Here is a 16017-nt window from a genome sequence, read left to right as displayed (position 1 = left end):
CAGCGGCCCAACAGAAACACCTAGTTTTCCACTGCAGACACAAGGAATCTTTTCAGTCCGCTTCACAGTCATTCACCATCTTCCCTGCCACATCTAGGTAGGTACCTCTGTCATCCTAACTACTAGATCCACAGCTGTCTGTGGGGTCACTCCTTGAAATGGATGCCAACATCCCAGGAAGTTATCCAGCCTGTTCTGGAGCTAAGGAGAACTGAGGGAAGTGGAATGGAATATATGGAATATAGGAATATAGGATTCTTGAGCTCAAGGAGGTCTAATGCCAATGACTGTGTTTTACAGAAGCAGAAACTGAAACTCAGAGAGAAAAGGGCTTTTCCTAAAGACACAGAACAGAACGGAATGACACCCTATCCTCCACAGCACACACTTGTTAAGGCAGAGGGGCTGAAAAAGGAGGTGCCACAGGGCTATTCATTCCCCCACGGAGCAGCTCTTTTCCTCCCTGAGTCACACCTGCAAAGCAGGAGCACCTCCCGCCCTGTGCTGTGGGTTGTGAGGTTTACCTAGGAAAAACTGCCTCACAGCAAGTGCTCCAGAGAAATCATTTTCCTTCACCGTCCTGAGTGACCCCATGACCCCAGGGCAGTCCCAGGGGTCATTCTGCTTTCATTCCCTCAGAGATGAGTCAGGAGCTCCTTTCTGGCCCAGACTCAATTAGACTGGAACGGCCTCAGGCCACAGCTGCACTTCCTGTGCCAAGTTGCCCCTTTTATAACAAATTTTGAGGAAAACACACCAAAAAAGAGGAGAATTCAAAAGTAATTAAGTCTAAAAGTTGCCCCCACAAGGAGGGGCTCTGGAGCAGGGCCCAGAAAGCGGATGGTAGAGACACAGCCAAGCAGCAGTGGGAAGAGGGGAGCCAGAGCCCCAGGGAACCGTGCCCTCAGCACGGGGAACCCGCAAACAGACACGCTGAGTTCGTTTCCCAGCAGGGCAAAGTCGGTGTGACCTTCAAACAGCCCACAGGGCAGGGCTCTGCGCGTCTTCTGGGTCCTGATATGACTGAGCATCCATCACATAACTGTGTGGTGAGCAATCTGGCCTCAGTCCTCTGCCACACTCTCAATTTCAGGGCATCCCTAATTTCTCTCTGCAGAGAGATTCAGAAGAGGCCCCAGGCTAGAAAGTGGTGAGATTTTGTTTTGTTTTTCCAACATGCACACTCACACCAGCATGCAACGGGGCCTTTCACCTTCTCTGGGAGCAAAGGTTGCAAAAGCATCCAAGTCAGGGAGGAAGGGACCCTCAAAGCTTCTGGGACCCAGTCCTCTGCCTTCTACCAGATCAACTGAAAAAGCCACTGCAGGGAGAATCCTGCCTCTTCCAGGACTGATCTAGAAGCCCTTGGATGAAAGCCCTTCCCATTTCTCTGACACTTTGGAGTTTACAGGTCACTTTCTTGTCCCAGTTATTGCAGAAAATTTGACCTCACTCTACCAGATGAGAAAAATGGGATTCTGAAAGCCCAGATGAGATGACTGGGGCCATACAGCTGAGTCAGGACTAAAACCCACTACTTCCATCATAGATATCAATGAACGTTGGGGAAACTGAGGTCAGAGGAGGGAAAACAATTTGCCTAAAGTCACACAGGAGGTCACCCACAGGGCTGGGGGCAGAACCTTGTCCCTCATAGGTCAAAGCTCTTTTCATTCCACTGCCTTGCCTCTCTCCTTGGAGATCTCTCGGGACAGACACTATCTTTGGCACCATGGACATTTCCTTTTAGGAAAAGATGGCAAATAGTTTTCTTGTCAGGTGGATGGATTGGCGATGGCTGCGTGGAGCTCACTGTTACAAGAACGATGGTTCGCGTGAGCTCAGCAGCAGAGAGCACACTTGTTCATCAGCGTCTGTCACGAGTGCTGCAGGTAGACTGGTCACTCTCCATTTCCTATTTGTCTGGATTCTACTCTCACTCCCTTTTCTCCTATGCTGTAGGCAGAAGATGAAGGTGACAGAAACAGTCATATCTAGAACCCTGAGAATGAAAATAAGACAAATGGACAAAAAACTCACGAGAGCTGCCATCTTTACAAGAATTTTGATCTTTTTTGGAAAAGCCAAAGTTCACAGGTTAAGTGTGGACTCAGGTGGGACGTGGTGTGGCCAGCCCAGGAGTACAATGACTAGAGATGCCGTGCGGTGGGAAACAGCTCACCTGAAAACCAATACCTCCCTGCTTATCGTTGTGATTTTCAATGGAGAGCTCGCATTTGAAACCACTGCTTGCTGTCTTATGTGATAGGCTCTGACGGGCAGTGTAACACGGGCTCTCGTTGTAATTCCATTTTAACTACTCTGGGAGGTGAACGGCTGTCTCTCTGAGGTTCTCCCCAGTGCCTCCCACTAAGTGAATTAAACATATGCCTCTGTAGTAGGCTGAATTACTAGTCCCAGTTCTCTGCCCTGTCATTACTATTAGAACTACATATCCTTTTTGCTTTGTCACTTGTCATTCCCTCTGAGTAGAAGAAATAAAGTATATATCCAAGCCCATTAACACTGGACTCGGTCATAAGACTTGTTTTAGCCAGTGGGACGTGGGTGGAAGTGACAAAGTGCCAGTTCTAACAACGGCCTTAAGAGGCACCACACGCTTCTGCTCACCTCTCCTGTACTCCTGCTATTTGCCATGTTAAAAGCTTCCCCCAAGCAGCTTCTGCCCCTTCAGTTCAGGTCCTAAAATGAAGACATGTGAGGCAGACCTGCACTGACCTCCATCCTAGAGCCAAGCCCTGCTGATCCAAGCTAAGCCCAACAGAGACACGTGAACTGACCAGCAAATCTGTGAGTAAGAAAAATACACGTTATCATAAGTCACCGATATGGGGGTGGGTAGGTGGGATTATTTGTTATGCAGTATTACCAAGCAAAAAACATTGACTAATACAGACACAGAGACTATTATTTAGGTTATTCCATCCAAAACATAATCTCTGAAGTCAATCAATATTTTCATATCATGTAATAACAGGCAAATGGACAAATATTTTTATTTATATAGATTGTAAACTGACACCATGGCATCCAGTTTGTACATTAGTCCCTTATGAACTTGGATAAGATATGTCTACTCCCAAGGCTAATCACTACTCAGGGATTCAGGGGTTCAATCCAGGGCCAAAAAGCAGAGATAAGAAGAAAGTATTAACATACAGAGAACAAAAAAATATACTGCAGAAGTCCACTCTGTAAGGTCGGATCTTAACAAACGGCACCGCGAAACAGAGGAAGGCTTTTAGTGAGCTTTATTAGGGAGCGCTCCTGGGCGAGGTTCACTGGTCTGAGAGAAAGAGGCCAGAGAAGTCGCACCCGGGCGAGGGCTGGGCAAGATTTTATAGGGGAAGAAGGGAAAGGGGTGTGGTGAATCTGGGAGGGCGCAGGGTATTCCTTATTTGGTGGTCTTTTCGGGTATCCTGGGGGACCGTTGGTCCCGCCCCTCGAAAGGTGGGAAGTCTGGGCTGGGTTCAAAGTCCCCAGGTCAGTTCCTGGAACTGGGTGGTCCGGAATGTCTCCAGGGCAGTTTCTGGAACTGGGTGGTCCGGAGAGTTTCGGTCTGATGCAACCTGTGAATCTGATTGTGCTCCCCTGCCTTGGGCCAGTTGGCCTTACATCCCGACATCTTTGGTGTAATGGGGCGGCGTTCTGATCTCTGGCTACTTCATGCTGAATGGGGGCGTCGAAAGGGGAGTCAGGCAACCAGAGGTCCGAGGCTTAGGGGAGACCAGTGGGGGGTTCTGTAGGAAGCAAGGTGTAAGGGCCAAGGAGCATTTGGTTTGTGGCCACCCGAGAGACTTCCTCCATGCGCCTGCGAAGGAACCTAAGAAAACAGGGAGCAAACGTGAGCAAGATACAGATGAGAATTATGGGGCCTAAGATTGGTGTTAGCCAGGTATAGAGGGTGGATCGCCACCAATCGGGAATTGGGGAGGTGGACTGTTGGTGTTTGCATTGGAGTCCTTCTCTTAAGCAATGGAGGGCTTTTACATTGTCTTCGAGGAGTCCTGTTTCATTGATGTAATAGCAGCATTCCTCCTGTAGGAAGAGGCAGGTACCTCCTTTGTCGGCCGTCAGGAGATCCAGGGCTCATCGATTTTGGAGGGGAACTCGGGCTACTGAGGTGATCTGGCGCTGGAGAGAGGAGATGGAGCCAGCGGAGGCTTCAATGGCTAGCTGGAGTTTATGTTCTAAGTCGCGGGATGTTGAAACACTATGTGTTAGAGTCCCCACCACCCCCCGCCCCCGCCCCGCCGAGGCCTGCAGCGACCAGGGAGGAGGCGAGAGGGATGCCTGCGACCAGAGGAAGAAAGATAGCTCTTTTTCGTCAGGTAAAGGGCGGCATGATTAGCGAGGAAAATTCGGCTTGGCTGTACAGTGTGAGTTGTGGGACAAGAGTAACAGATACGTGGGAAGGGGGAGGAAGAACTGGTCTCTTTTGTGAGGGAACCATTGCACCACAAAAACATGCCTGGTGGTGCTTCAACTGATGTGTTTACCGTGAGGGATGAGTTGCAGAGAAACCCAGTATCAGCTAGATTTGGGCGGCTGCCGTAACAGATGGTGAGATTTTTTGAATCAAGGAGGCAGGAGGGAAGCCGGGTTCAGGCGAGGGGAGAGATCAAGAGAAATAGCTGGGTTTTCAATGAATAGTAGGTGGAACTCCTGGATGCGGGAGGGGTCCAGGAGGGAGAGAGACTTGTGGCCTAGGAGGTCGGCCAGCCAGTGGGAGGAATACACGGTTAGTGGGTGGGCCAGAGTCAGTTTGAGTGTTTGTTTGGTCCGAAGGCATGGTTGCCATCCCCGAATGGTTGGCTCTAGCTGTTTGGAGAGGTAAGCCACGGGGCGGTAGGAAGGCCCTACAGGCTGGGCAAGGAGTCCAGTGGCTATTCCGGCCCGTTCATCCACAAAAAGGTGAAAAGGTCGGTTTGGGTTCGGCAGAGAAAGGGGAGGAGAAGATATCAGAGCGTTACGAAGGGTGAGAAAGGCCTGTCGAACGGCGGAAGGAGAGGTGAGGGGTCCTTGAGGGGTTTCTTTAGCGGCTAGATATAAGGGTTTAGCGAGGAGAGCAAAGTTAGGGATCCAGTGTCGGAAAAATCCTATAAGGCCCAAAAAGGAGAGAATTTGTTCCGCTGTTTCCGGAGGCTGGAGTTCACGGATAATCCGGGTGCGGTCGGCTGTTAGACCTTTTGTGGTAGCGGTAAGGTGTAGCCCCAGGTAGGTTACAGAAGATACAGATAACTGAGCCTTGGCTGGGGAGACCCGATAACCGCGAGAGCCAAGGTAATTGAGGAGATCCGCAGTATGTTGTCTTGAGAGGCTGAGAGATGGGCTACAAAGGAGGAGGTCATCTACATATTGAAGGAGTGTGCTGGGGGTAAGGGAGCAGGAAGTGAGGTCCCGTGCCAGCGCCTGACCGAAGAGGTGAGGACTGTCGCGGAAGCCCTGGGGAAGAACTGTCCAGGTGAGCTGACTGGAAGTATGAGTATCCGGATCCGTCCAGGTAAAGGCGAAGAGGAAATAGGAGTCGGGATGTAGGGGGATAGTGAAAAAGGCATCTTTGAGATCCAGAACCGTAAAGTGCGTTGTGGATGGGGGGATTGGGAGAGCAAGGTGTATGGGTTTGGTACTACTGGGTGGAGAGTAATTATGGCCTTATTGATTATTCGGAGGTCCTGGACCAGGCGATAATCCCCAGAGGCCTTGCGGACAGGCAGGATGGGGGTGTTGCAGGGAGAGTCAGTGGGGATAAGGAGTCCCTGGTTTAGGAGTCTGGTGATAATAGGTTGTAGGCCCCTAAGGTGAGTCTCAGAGATGGGAAATTGGGGCCTTGATGGAAATTTGGAGGGGTCTTTTAGGCGTTTGAGAACGGGGGAATGGTGTGTTGCTATTATGGGCTTAGAAGTATCCCAGACTTGGAGATTGATTGGGTTCGGTGTGATTGGAAGAGGGGGATAGGAGGGGGAGTGTTCTAGAGACAGGCTGAATTGGCCCGGAATAGGTAGGCAGGACCTAATAGGTAGCCCCCGTGTCCACCAGAAATGAGATGGACTTACCCGCTACCTGTAGTGTTACCCTGGGCTCGGCAAGGGTGGTGGGGGGTCTTCGAGTCCAGGCGCCGTCAGTCATCAGCCAATCCCAGCAGCTCGAGTGGTAATGCCATTGGGTCGGCCTGCCCCCCCGCGTGGAGACGCTGTGTTTGAGGGCCGTCTTCTGCCCGTTTTAATTTCTTTCGGATGTCCGGGGCTGACTGGGTGATAAAATGGGTGGCTAGGACTGCTGCCCCTGCCGGGGTGTCGGGATCCAGCCGGGTGTAGAGAGTTAAGGCCTCTGTAAGGCGATTGAGAAAGATAGCTGGATTTTCGTTAGGTTCTTGGGTTATCTCTTTTAGTTTTTCAAAATTGACCACCCTATGAGTGGCAGCCTGCATGCCAGCCAGGAGGCACTGGATCATGAGGTCGCGTTTACGACGGCCATCTTGGCCATCCTGGTAAGTCCAGCCTGGATCGGTGCCAGGTACGTCAGTCGCTCCAACAGGCATGGAGTTGTCAGTAAGGTGAACCTGATCTGCATGGTTTCGGGCAGCAGTTTGAATTCTTTCCCTTTCGTCAGGGGTTAAGGTAGAGGACAGAACCACAAAGATATCGTGCCAGGTTAGATCGTAAGCTTGAGATAGGTAGCGAAATTCTTTGATGTAGTGGGAGGAGTCGGCAGAGAAGGAGCCTAATCGTTTTTCAATTTGAGGGAGGTCCTGGAGAGAGAGAAAGGGGCATGGACTCTGACCAGTCCTTCCGCTCCTGCTACCTCCCTCAGAGGGCAGAGGAGATTTGCATCTTGGGAGTCGTGAGAGCGTGTATGTGCACTAATTGGCGAAGCAAGGGGCGTGGGAGGAGAAACCGTTGAGGGAGGCGGGGGAGCGGTTGGAGGGGCCAGGGAGGGTTCGGGAGGAGGAGGGACCGGTTCAGTGTAGGGTGGAGGTTAGAGAGGAGTTCTGAAGCGGGGAGTGGTAAAAGATTCGGGAGGGTCGGTTAGTGGGGAGGAATCCAAGGGGATTGAGTTTTTGGATGGAGGATTTGAGAGGTAAAACAATTGACGCAAAGGGAGGGGCGGGAGCGCAAATACCAGAAGGCCTGAACATTGGGGACCTCGGACCATTTGCCCGTCCTGCAGCAGTAATTATCTAGATCACGGAGGATGTTAAAGTCGAAAGTCCCTTCAGGATTGATTGTCTAGAGGATACTGTGGCCAGGCCACAGTGGTATAGAAAATAAGCCGTCGGCAACGGAGATCTTGGGAAAAACCGAGGGCTGTAAAATTGGCTAGGAGGCACCCCAGGGGCGTCTTAGGATCTGGTTTCGATTGTGAGGTTCCCATGACCCCCAGTCTGTCCCTGAGTGAATGGAGAGGGAGAGAGGCATCCCTGGTCTCAAGTCTCCAATTCACAGCAGGTCGGAGGGCGGTCAGGCGATTGGGACGTCTCCACAATCACCCGAGGCCCGGCGGGTCGGAGAGTGGTCAGGCAATTGGAACGTCTCCACAGTTGCCCGAGGCCTGGGAAGAGGACGGAGGAATGTCTGACACGGCCGCGATTAAGGACAAGGGAGTCCGGTGGGCAGAGACTCTGGGAGTCGGAGGGAACATGGGACGGGGACTTACCCCATTTTCTGCCGGATCGGGTGTATGAGCAGAGGTTCCCTGGTTGTCTCCTGGGGTAGGGGAGGAGCGGCCCGCGCCGTAACCCGCGGGGCTTGGTACCCCTCCCGGATTTCGGCACCAAATGTAAGGTCGGATCTTAACAAACGGCACCGCGAAACAGAGGAAAGCTTCAAGTGAGCTTTATTAGGGAGCGCTCCTGGGCGAGGTTCACTGGTCCGAGAGAAAGGGGCCAGAGAAGCCGCACCCGGGCGAGCGTTGGGCAAGATTTTATAGGGGAAGAAGGGAAAGGGGTGTGGTGAATCTGGGAGGGCGCAGGGTATTCCTTATTTGGTGGTCTTTTCGGGTATCCTGGGGGGCCCTTGGTCCTGCCCCTCGAAAGGTGGGAAGTCTGGGCTGGGTTCAAAGTCCCCAGGTCAGTTCCTGGAACTGGGTGGTCCGGAATGTCTCCAGGGCAGTTTCTGGAACTGGGTGGTCCGGAGAGTTTCGGTCTGATGCAACCTGTGAATCTGATTGTGTTCCCCTGCCTCGGGCCAGTTGGCCTTACACACTCGTTGCCAAGATGTCATAAACAATGAACAGTTTGGGGAATTTTGTTTCCTTACTACCACCTCATGTCCCTGGGAGTATTTAAGAACAGAAGTTCTCAGATATCAAGCATAGGTCACATTGATAAAAGAGGTGAGGAAGAGTTCAAGCTTCTTCTTCAATAGCAGAGCCCTTTGTTTGAACACAATCTTACAGGTATCCACAATTTATGAAATTGTTAAGACTGGAGGTGCTCTTTTTAAAGCCTATGCAAGACGTCAGGGCCCTTTCTGTTCAGCTTTTCCTTAACCCCCCCCCCCCCCCCGGGGTGGTCTTTACATGGCCATCAGTTTTGGCAGGGGGGAAAACTGAGGTCAGAGAAGGGAAAATGACTACAGACTCCAGTGAGAAAGCCATGGGACTTTAGGGTCTCTGAAGACTCACTCCAAACTCCAGAACCCTGGATGCCTTCCAGGCCAATAGTCTGGAGGTGGTTCTTTTCATTCTATTTGGAACAACACAAAATCTAAAGAAGCAGCTATGAATCTTGATACCAGAGGCACACCCAATCCTGGCCACTGTCAGCAAGGGAGATGGGGACTGTTGCTTCTCTCTAAAGAATTAAGACTCCAGCTGCAAGGTTTTGACTCAAGGAATCAGCAGATGAATCTCAAGATCACCTCCTGTATTAGAAGCCATCATTCTGCACACAGGCGTCATTGTCCACATGCATCAAAGCGGCAGGAACAGAAGCCCTTCTAAGATCTGTCTGACGTCTGACAGAGGGAGATTTGAGACACTCCCGGGAGCCCTTCCATCCCACAGCTCTCAGTGCCTTGCGCTGATGCTCTCAATCTCATGCCTATCCTGAATTCATAACGAAATCACAAACCATGCACCAGCAAAAAGAAGGCATCTTTTCTATATTTCAGTACAAGCCACGGAGGAAAGGGATAAAAAGGACTGAGACAGAATGAGACAGGCCCTGGCTCTAGTTAACAAACTTCTGGGGTTTAAGCTGAGTATGCTCGAGTAATAAGCAAATGAAATAGCTATTTCTCCACTTTCCTCGGGGGCAACATTATATGACATTGCTTGCTCTCTTCTGAAAGCAGATATAGAAATATGTTTTGAATTAGTGCATCTCGGAACTGGCAAGTCACTATTTAAAGGGACACAAGCTGTGTAGGATGGAAGAACAAGATCTCGTGCAACGTACAGGGAACCAGCACGAGGATCCAGTATTCCCGGTGGCCCTCTGAGACTCACACAGGCAAGTCTCTTTCCTCTTCCAGGCCACAGGATTCCCGGGAATTTAAAGGTGGGGAAAGATCAAAAAGAGGATCAGAAAGACCTGTCTCAGGCCTGCAGAATTCAATCCCTTGGAAGGTGGCCTACTTTGGTGCTCCTGACCTTGACTCTGAAAAGCCTGCAGGATCTGCAGTTGCCAAGGAATTGGATCTAATTTTCCTTTCATTTAAGCTGAGAAAGCAAACAAAGCATTTACTTTGTGTTGAAGATTCTGGAGAATTGCCAGGATCACTTTCATTTCTACAACAGAAGGAAAATGAAGAGAATTGTTCATCCTAACACCATCAGAACCAATTGAGGTTTTTTTCCCCATCTTTGAGGGAAAACATGATTAGACTTACCAGTAAATCTCTTGCATCAACAATTATGAAATTTAGAATCATTGTTAATGTTCACGTTAATAATGTTTAATTTTCATACTAGCCATCATTTTATGATATAAACATTTAAGCATTATTTTGAAAGCATTTGAAACAACAAATGAAAAAGAATCTTCAATATATATAACAGAAAACTAAGCTACCAAATTTATTAGCACTAGAGAATTTTCATCTTCTTAAAAAATACTATTTCCAGGGCTTCCCTGGTGGTGTAGTGGTTGAGAATCTGCCTGCTAATGCAGGGGACACGGGTTCGAGCCCTGGTCTGGGAAGATCCCACATGCCGCGGAGCAACTGGGCCCGTGAGCCACAACTACTGAGCCTGCGCGTCTGGAGCCTGTGCTCCGCAACAAGAGAGGCCGCGAAAGTGGGAGGCCCGCGCACCGCGATGAAGAGTGGCCCCCGCTTGCCGCAACTAGAGAAAGCCCTCGCACAGAAACGAAGACCCAACACAGCCAAAATTAAAATAAATTAATTAATAAACTCCTACCCCCAACATCTAAAAAATAGTAATAATAATATTATTTCCAGGAGCTCAAACAACCATAAAGACTGGGAGAAAAATGTATTCTTTAAAACTTCTTTTTTCTTTTAAGCCTTTTCTCTTGCTGAGAAGTACTATAGTGCTCAGAAGTTGCCTAAGAGAAGCTTGTATATATGGTGTTTCTTCCTGACTTGACAGAGGCAGGACTGAAACTGAGGCCCCTTGCTTCCCAGTTCAGTTCTCAGGCCACGACACAACAGTCTTCATGTTATGAATTAGTTCTCTCTGAAAAGGCTTCTCATCTCCAAAATAGACTCTTCCCAACCACTCGGTAAAGCTTGCGAAGCCTTTCATAATTACTCACTCAGAAGCAAAGATTCCCCAGCACAGAAGCAAGTCACAACATAAATACCCCATAGCCTGGGTCTGTGCCAAAGCTGCAGACCCCATGTGCCATGGGCAGTCCCCGAGCCCAAAGCTGCTCACCCCAGAGAGCATTAGAGGCTTAGGAAACCACCCTCTAGTGCCTCTTTTCCCGTGTATTGGACACAGTGACTAGAACTTCCTACCCTTGTCTGCCTTTTTTTCTCTCCCTCTTTCCATCTATCCCTCCATCCATTCAGTCATCCATCTGTAGTAGACTGGATCCATTAAGGCCCCAGTTCTCATCCCGCCCTGTACCAATGCCTTTGCCATGTCACAGTTAAGTGACCTCCCACTCTTATCTCTGGGTCCAGCCATGGCACTTGCTTTGGCCAATGGGGGTGTTAGCAGATATGACACAAGCAGAGGCAAGAAAAATTACCTGCATGTTTCTACTCATCATTTGTGGCCTCTTCCATTGGCATAGGCTAGCTTGGTAGGATATAACAGGCATGTGAAGCAGAGTCAAGTCACCCCAGTTGCCCAAGCCATGGCCACACTAGATCATCCAGTAGCCAGCCAATCTCCCAGACGTGTGGTCAGGCCCAGCCAAGTTCAGCAGAGCTGCCTAGCTGACCAGCCCAGACACATGAGCGATAAATAGGCATTGTCATAAGCCACCAAGGTTTTGTGGTTATTTGTTACTCAGCGTTATTTTGGCAATAAATTACTGTCATAAGATCCAACAACATTTACCAGTGTCTTCTATATCCTATGCTGAGTTCTGAGCCACAAGGAAAATTTAGTCATGGTCCTACCTCCTAGGGATCCCAATCTGCTGAAAGAGACACACGAACATCTTTTTCTTTATCTATGAGGATATTACCTCACCATCCCCCCGCAGAACTCCCAAGACCTAATTTCTATCTTCTTAACAACAAGAAAACTTAACTGGAGGCAGAATGAGGTAGTGGAGTATCAGTAAAGATAAGATCCAGAAGCAAATGAAATTTTTTAAAAAATAATTCAATCACATAAAAAGGCCAGGGATGGGCATTTCAGAGCTGCTATCACGTTCTGTGAAGTCAGGCACCCAGGATTCTGCTATCTGGATGTTCCCCCATCCTCAACACATGGCTTCCACCTCATAATCCAAGACAGCTGCTTAAGCTCCAGCCTTCACTTCCATATTACAACCAGTAAGATGGAGGAAGGACCAAGTAATATTTCCAGAAGACGCATAGGATACTACCACTTATTTGTCATTGGCCAGAACTTAGTCTCTTGACTACCTCTACTGCAAAGAAGACTGGAAAATAAATCGTTTTCCAGAGAGTTACATGCTCAGCCACAAATTGGAGGTTCTATTAATAAGGGAGAAGTAGAAGATGGAAATTGGGAAACAACTAGTAGTTTCTGTGGCAAGTCCAAACAGGTTTTGGATCAAACAGACCTAGATCCACATCATAGCTCAACCAGGACCTCAACTTACAAACTTGGGAAAATTCTTTCCTTCTTCAGGCCTCAGTGTTCCTACCTATACAATGGGGGCAAAGGAGAGAGTTGGTCTGCATGGCCTCTTAATCTCCTTCTGGCTCTTCCCTTTCCAGAATCATAGAATGAAGATTCTGAGTGGGTTAGCCTTCCATCAGAGATATACCTATTTATGAACCCAGGTGACATCTCCTCTTTAGTCTGAAAGCATTTAGTGAATAAAAGGAAAAATGCCAAATATAAACCTGTGTTGGATAGAGATCTACCTGAGCTCTCTCATTGCTACTTTTTGAGTTGCATAGAAGTGGCTGTCTCGGGAGCCCAGGAGGTCCTAAGGTTGATCTTAGCTACAACCCTAGTAGTGGTCAGAGAACAAAGATCAATTTACACCGCTCAACTCCCGCTCCTGACCCAGTGCAAGGAAGCTATGCGATCCAAAAAGATCTGTGAAGGGAGCAGTCAGATATTCAAAATCCAGCCAGGCGACATTTATGTGACCCTGTTTGGAGCGGGAATAGAGAACAAACATATTTTAATTTACCACCATCAAATTATATAGCCCATATGTGCACTTTATAAAGAGGAAATAAACCTTTGCTCAGAGTCTAATTAAATTCTTCTACAAGTCTTATAAAACCTTACAATTCTGTGATGAAAGAAACTACTTACTCCCTTCTAGGTTAGGATAATATTACGAGGCTTTCAAATCTTAAGAGTAAAAGTCTCTTCCATCTGATAGACAGAAGAATCTCTTCTTCCAAAATAAGCCTAGGCCTATGGCTTTGTCTTTATCTACTTTGAAATCATTGTCATTGGATTTGCAGTCAAAATTGTTCTACTTTTATAAATCAGACTCATTTAGTTTACAACTCAGAAATCCTCTTCCTTTAAAATTTAAATATCTCTCTATTTGGAAGAAAAAAATTCAAAATGGCACCAAAGCCCAGGGCCAGGCGGAACGCTCCATCTGCCATGGAATTCATGGCTGCCTGAATTTTATATGAAATGTATGAGTAACAAGAAAACAGCAACATTAGGTATTGAGTGTTTCCTCTGTACCTATTACTTTGAGTTCAATGTCTCAACAAATCCTTAAAAATTCCTGAGAGTTAGGTGTTCTGACCCCATTTAGAGGCATGAACACTGAAGCTCAGAGAAACCACATAACATATACAAGGTCATATTTCATCCTAGGTAGTTTCTCCCAAACAAAGCCCTTAGTACACTGCCTGGCACAGAGTTTCCACTCATGTTACTATTGTGCTAACTCCCCATAAAATGACTCTTGCCTATATTTAGGCAAGGTGGCCCCAGGGATCCTCTAACCCACAGCATCTAGCTGACTTCCATGGGAGAAGTCCATAAGTTCTCCTGTAGAACTCCGGCATCCCTGCCAAAGTCAAAGGATTTGTGTTATTGTACTAGTTTTTGAGAATGTTGGATTTCACGTTTTAGGGCTTTTTAAAACAATCTTAGGAAATAATCTCTTCCGTATGCCTGGGGAGTTGGCAAATTGTCTTGAAATCAGTTATAAGGCTAAGTGGAGAATCACCATGAAAAGGGTGGGACTCCAAATTGGTAGTTTCCAATCTTTCTTTACAAAGAGCAACCTCTAATTTATCCAGTTGAAGAGATGACTGATGGAGTTCAGGTGGCTGGATGTTAGAAATGGAAGACTTTCTGTACGTTGCACATGGATGTATTATCAATTCTAATGGTGCATCTTTGCCCATCAGTAGACCAGAGAAAATATTGGAAGAACGTATGTGGATACACCAGTAGATAAATCCAAATCCACTGATTTGTAAACCATGAATCTCTCTTTCTCAACTCATTTGTTAAATGTTTTTCTCGGTAAGACTTTGTCCTTTGTCTTGTAACATACTTCTTCTCTATCCCCCTATAGCTTGACACTGTGTGTGTTTTCCTATATCCCCTGTTTACTTCTTTCAAGCATCGAGGCAACAATAAATATAGATTCTTACTCAAATCCAATTAAAGTATATTTATGTACCCTCCTCCACATGTATATGGCACTCTGCTGGGATTTGTAATATAAAGAGACATAATAAACAATACTGCTGTTCAAAGGTCAGGGAAAAAAAGGTGAGGTGTCAAGCTTCCCCCTTTATCGTTCAGTCAAGTTACACTATCCCCCTCTGGGTCAGGTAATATGATGGTGCCTTGTGAGCACAAAAGCTTACCAAGAGAGCACAGAGAGGTGGGTGGCTATATAAAGACAGCCTGGTGAGACACTGGGGAAGGCAAAGATGTTCTTCCAAAATACACACATGGTGCAGTTCAACAAGCAATTTCATAGATGCCCGTTCTTCTTGCCCTGGGAGAGGTGGGAATTATGGGTCCCATTTTAGAGATAAGCAAATGGGACTCAAAGAAGGGAAGTGATTTGCCGTGAATGGGAAAGGCAGAAGTCTGAATCCACATAGGGTAAGTAATTTTTTAGACCATGGACCTAGCAGATGACTTGGTGTAAGGGGAAAACATCCTTGAATGAATAGGGAAAGACCACAGTTTAACTCTGGATTACATGCTACCCTACACTGCCCATGGCTCCTTCTTTTCTTTCCACTGTTTCAAAAGAGGAGGGAGAAAAAACAAAATTCAGCACCAAGAGGGAGTTCTTGAGAAAGAGCCTACACTGTAGCATTGTCCTGTGGGCTGTGCTCAGGTGAGAGGGACTTGTAAAGGGACATGCCTTGCCTCTTTGGAAGCCAAGCCATTTTAGTTGCTGCCCAAGAAGTCCCAGAATGAAGCCCTCTGGTTCTGCTCCACAGCAAATAGTGTCGCTGTGAAGTTTCACTGTAATAAAGAGATGATTCAGTAATTACTCAGAGAAGCCACAGCATTTCAGAGATGTTCTCCTGGACCACAGCATGTACGGTGATGCGAGCTTTGTCTTCCTGCCGCAGCCTTTGCATTTAGTGTCAGATCTGAGTAATAAGTGACATATTAAATGACTGGTGACAATGTTTACCCTTCCTTCCTCCCCACCGCCATCACACTCAAAAGTCAGCCAACATGACAAGATTTCAATACCAAAACCTTCACCGAGAACAGCGAAACTTTGATTCTCTCTGTTTTCCCACAAGTCTCAAATAGATACTGGAAAGTTTCTTTTCTTTGTCTGCAGTGTAATCGAAAAATATGTTTTTATTTAGAAGCAATCCAAAAGTCAAGCCTATTTTTAGAATGTGAGATTTCAGAGGAGTATTTTTCCAAAAGGTTCTTAAGTATCAATTATGTAAGAGCCACAAAAGGGTTTTATTTGCTACCATCACCCTGGGGCTTTGAAGGGAGTCTAGGGGTTAAGATTCCTGGAAATTGAGAAGCCTACATTTTTTGAAAGAATAAACCCAATTTTCAGCTCAAAAAGTACGGGCAAGAGATGAGTTTACAACTAAAATGATGCCCTGGGACTTCCCTAGTGGCGCAGTGGTTAAGAATCTGCCTGGCAATGCAGGGGACACAGGTTCGAGCCCTGGTCCGGGAAGATCCCATATGCCACGGAGCAACTAAGCCCGTGCGCCACAACTACTGAGCCTGCGCTCTCAAGCCCGCGAGCCACAACTACTGAGCCCAACCGCCGGAACTACTGAATCCCGCACGCCTAGAGCCTGTGGTCCGCAACAAGAGAAGCCACCTCAATGAGAAGCCCGCACACCACAACTAAGAGTGGCCCCCGCTCACTGCAACTAGAGAAAGCCTGCGCGCAGCAACGAAGACCCAACACAGCCAATAATAAATAAATAAAATGATGCCCTT

This window comes from Neophocaena asiaeorientalis, unplaced genomic scaffold (genome assembly GCF_003031525.2).
Source record: "Neophocaena asiaeorientalis asiaeorientalis breed wild unplaced genomic scaffold, Neophocaena_asiaeorientalis_V1.1 scaffold78, whole genome shotgun sequence".
Classification (NCBI taxonomy): Eukaryota; Metazoa; Chordata; class Mammalia; order Artiodactyla; family Phocoenidae; genus Neophocaena; species Neophocaena asiaeorientalis.
Note: the sequence above shows the minus strand (reverse complement) of the source record.